The sequence below is a fragment of the Athene cunicularia genome (genome assembly GCF_003259725.1).
Source record: "Athene cunicularia isolate RWA chromosome 20 unlocalized genomic scaffold, athCun1 chr20_part2, whole genome shotgun sequence".
NCBI classification, from domain to species: domain Eukaryota; kingdom Metazoa; phylum Chordata; class Aves; order Strigiformes; family Strigidae; genus Athene; species Athene cunicularia.
Genome location: NW_020799126.1, coordinates 1,009,629 through 1,013,613, shown reverse-complemented (window position 1 = coordinate 1,013,613; position 3,985 = coordinate 1,009,629). Strand labels below are relative to the sequence as shown.

Genomic DNA, 3,985 nt, shown 5'->3' with positions numbered 1-3,985 from the left:
CGATTTAAAAACAAAAAAATATATTTTTTTTGTGTTTCCATAGAGCACAGTGATGCTGCGGGGGCGGCGGAAGGCGGCTGGGGCACCTCGGGCCGGCCCTCTCCTCGGAAGCGTCCTGCCCCGTTAGCAGAGCCTTCTGCCCGGCTGCCTCGCTGTCGCGGGGGGTTTTACGCCGTATCTGGGGTAGGTAGCACGGCCTATAGGGCTCTTTCTTCCAGCAGCAGGGAGCCTGGCCGTGCTCACCGCAAGGCGGGGGGGCGGGAAGGCGCCGCCCCTGGGTCTGAACAATCGGAGGAGCCGATCCGGTGAGAACAGCCGGCAGCGGGAGGAAGGCAAGGCAGGGCTCCGGGAGCGCGGGCAGGCTCCCTGTGCTGCATCGAGGACACCCGTGGGGCGGGAGACAGACGGAAGCCGCTACTTTACTCGCAGCCGCCAGCTCGACGCTCCATCGACCCCCGGTACCGGGGCCGGTGCGCTCCTGCCCCGGCGGCGCGGCCTTCCCTGCCGCTGTCGAAGCGGCCTGCACCCGGCCCCGCTCGGGGGACCCGCCTACCGGCAGCTGATAGGCCGTCACCGAACAACACTCAAAGCGGCGCCTCATCCGATTGGCCGGGCTCGCCCCGTGCAGTGCATTGTGGGAGTTGTCGTTTCCCCTCCCCTCCGGGGGGCGGTGCCGTGCGCTCGGGCATTACATTTCCCGTCAGCCTTTGCGGGCAGCGTTCGGCGGGGCGGGGTTTAGCTCATCCGGGTCCTTTTGGCCGCTTGGCGGCGCGTCCAATCGGTACGCGCCGGGGGCGTGCCCGAGGTCTTGATTGGTCCGTTTAGATCGACTGGTCCTGTTTGAAATCCGTTAACGGCGGCGGGTGGAGGCGCCGCGTAGGGCGGCCGCGGCGTTGAGGTGAGTGGTACCGGGTGTCCGTTACCGGGCACCGCGCGATCCCCCAGCTGCGGGGGGGCCTCTCGGCTTCCCCTCGCTCTCCCGTTTTCCTTGGTAGACGCTCTCCGGTAATGGCGGCCTGGGCTTCCGTTCCTCGGGGTTCGGTCTGGTCTCTGGCTGTGGGGTACGTGACTGGGCCCACTCCGACCCCGGGTATCGGTAACGCGGCCCCTCGCAGCGTTGTGAGGGCGCGGCTGGGAAACGGAGGCAGAAAGTTAATCGTGGTGCTCGTCTCGTGTCCGGGGCCCTTCTGCTGTGTCCTGACGCGGTGACCGGAGGGCTGGATCCCAGCCGTAGCCCCGGGGTGTGGGCCTGGAGCCCCGCGGGCTGACCGCAAACCTCTTGTGTCCGTGGGGTTGAAGGAGCCGGAGCCTGGGGCCAACCCGCGGCTGCCGCCGTGGCGAGGGGCTCCCGCATTTAAAATGGGTTCCCGGTACTGGAACAAGCCTTGTGGTGGGGTACCTGTGTCGGAGTAAAATAAAGTTGTGTGTTGAGTTGCGAATCTTCAAACAACCACGAAATTTGACGTGGTGAGACGGTGTATTCACGATGAAATTCAACCCAGAGCCTGGAGCAGGCTGCCCGCTGCGCTGTGCCATTAACTGTTCGCTCACACCCGCTGCTCAAAACCTGAAGTGTGTGTCTCAATTTTAGAGCTACGTTACTTCTTCTTAAACCAAATCCCCTTTCTAGGAAAAGGAGGGAGAAAAACCGGGCAGAGCTTGGCTTAAGTAATTAAGTTAGCTCCTTTTATAAAGGAGCTTTTTTTAAGCTAGAGGTGCTTCAGTTGTACCCAACAATAAACTGAAGTTATACTGGCTAAAAATAATCTGCTTTTCCTTGAACAGCTCTTCTTAGAACGTCCCATCTTCGTGTCTTTTAAACCTCGTGGGATCTCTTCGGGGGTGTGGGATATCAGGGCTGTTTATTCTGGGCTGCTGGGAGTCGTGTCTGGGCTGTTCGCAGCGAAAAGCTGCTGCTCCAGCACCTCGCTCCCCTTTTTCTGTGGGCTAATGGCTGCAGTTGGGGGTGGTCTGCAAAGCTCTCGCCTGCGTGGAATTAAAGGCTTTTGTCTCCCAGTTTGAGTATTATAGGATGGAACAGCAGCGCTGCCTCTGTTCCGTACCCAGAATGATGAATTTGGTGTTGATTCTGTGCTGTGGAAAAGCACGCCTGAGCATCGGGTGAGGAGCACCGGAGAGGAAGGAGAAGCTGTAAATCTGAAATTTGTAAAAGTGTTCATTTAACCTTTGCTCAGGAAAAAGCGAGGATGACTTGTTAGTGGCTGCTGAAGGAGTTCAGGTGGAGGCTTTGTGGTGTGGTAGTTCCCTACACGGCTGCGGTGACAGGACCGTACCTAGAGCCAGGCAGTTTCCGGCCCTTTGTCATGGTCCAATTTACTGCATTTTAAAATGAAATTTACATTTTGCTGAAAAGCATCTGGGAATTTTATTGGGATCATAACACCTATCAAAGGGATGGAAAGCTTTGGCTTGTAGAATGATAAAGAAGCTGCCAGGCTGAGTTAAGCAAGTTGCCTGGTTAGTGCAGTGTCCCGTGTTTAAGCCGCAGCCGGTGGTGAATGCCCAGCAGAAGGCACTGGAATTACTGAGCGCTTTGTGCAGCTCCCTCGGCCTTGCAGGAGCTTCTCTGGCTTATTCCTGATTGCCCGTCTTGGGTTTTGAGGCATGTGGGTCAACTGCCTTCAGATTTATCTGCTGTTATAACCCAGAATAGCCTTTTTGTGTATCCGGTACTTCTTTTCCCCGCTTTCTGATCCTGTTAGCGTCTGGAGTAAGTAACATCTGCGGAGCTCCGGTGGTGTATTGTGTGATAAGGTGTCGTCTCAAGTTGACCAGGGGTTTATCTAATTACACTGAAAGCTGGCAAGAAATAGCAGATCTTCTCTGCAGCCTCCTTCTGTCTGTCCCTTGCTGCTCCCCCAAACTCCTCCATTCTCTACCCTTCCGACCTCTGATTTCTCACCTTGGGATGCCGCTTCCTGTCTCCGACACAAAGGCTGGGAGGGTCCTTTGTGCCGGGGAGTGGATGCTGCTGTTGTGTGGCTCGATAACCATCAGTTCCTGCTGGACTGCTGCTCTAAAAATAAGAGGCCCTTTTGATTAGATCATAATTGCAAAGTGCTCCCTTACAACACGCTCGGTGCTGAGTTTCACATACTGTAGCTAGGTCAGTGCTGTGTAGGTCTTGTTGGGAGTTACTCCTCTCTGGCCTTCTCCGGGCTAAATGTGTTTGGCAAGAAATTAACAGCTACATTGAGAAAAAGACACTGAGCACATCTGTGATGGAATCGTGTCAGAATTTTAAAGCTAATTTGGATTAGAGTGAGGTGTGAAGTTATTCCAAAATACCTACTGCACTTGCTGTTGGATCAGTCTTATTCTGGGATAGGAATGCTTGTTCCAATTTAGCTTAATCCTTTTTCAAAGCTAACTAATCTAAACCAGGCCAAGGCACTCTTCTGGAACGTGCCAAAGTGTAGTTACTCGAAAGAAACCCGGTGTGCAGAGAAACTCGCCGTCTGTTCCTCTGTGGGTACGGCTGTGCCGGTCAGTACCGAAACCGTACGGGGCCGTGGCTGTGAGGCGCGTCTGGTCAGCGAGGGGAGTGGACCTAGAAAGAGGATAAATATTTTAGCTAGGCAGTCATTTTTAGCAAAGGAATTTGGGCTATTTTTGAAAGCGAGAGGACTGGATTCTCCTTTCTTGCCCCAGCGGTGGTGTGAGCAGCTCCCTGCGAACCAGGTGAAAGCTGATCCTGCAGGACGGGGTGAGGGTTCCCCAGCTGGCTCGCGGCGAAGCTCTGTGAGCACCAGTGTCGACACGGAAGGTGATGGATGTGGGGGAGAGCAGGGTTACCCTTTAAACCCACACTGGAGTCACGTAGGATTGCAGCGTGTCTGCAACCACGGTCTGGTAAACGCACATGGGGCCTGCTAATTAGGTAACGTCCCTATTAATGAGAAGAAATTTTTGCGCCTTGCTTCTTACGGAAGAGTGCCACAGTGCAGAGAATTTTGCCCCCCCC

General features: G+C 55.2%; 1 protein-coding gene across 2 annotated transcripts in view; it reads left to right on the top strand.

Annotated features, from left to right (window-relative positions):
• The first annotated feature begins 79 nt into the window (after positions 1–79).
• TPX2 (TPX2, microtubule nucleation factor) overlaps positions 80–3,985 on the top strand; it is a 14,288-nt gene continuing 10,382 nt past the window's right edge. Inside the window, exon 1 of one of the 2 annotated variants that reach the window (XM_026862416.1) lies at positions 80–183. The gene's annotated coding sequence lies outside the window, so the exon portion shown is untranslated. Of the gene's footprint in view, positions 184–226; positions 899–3,985 lie in introns of those variants that run through there. The other variant, XM_026862415.1, reaches the window with a different exon arrangement.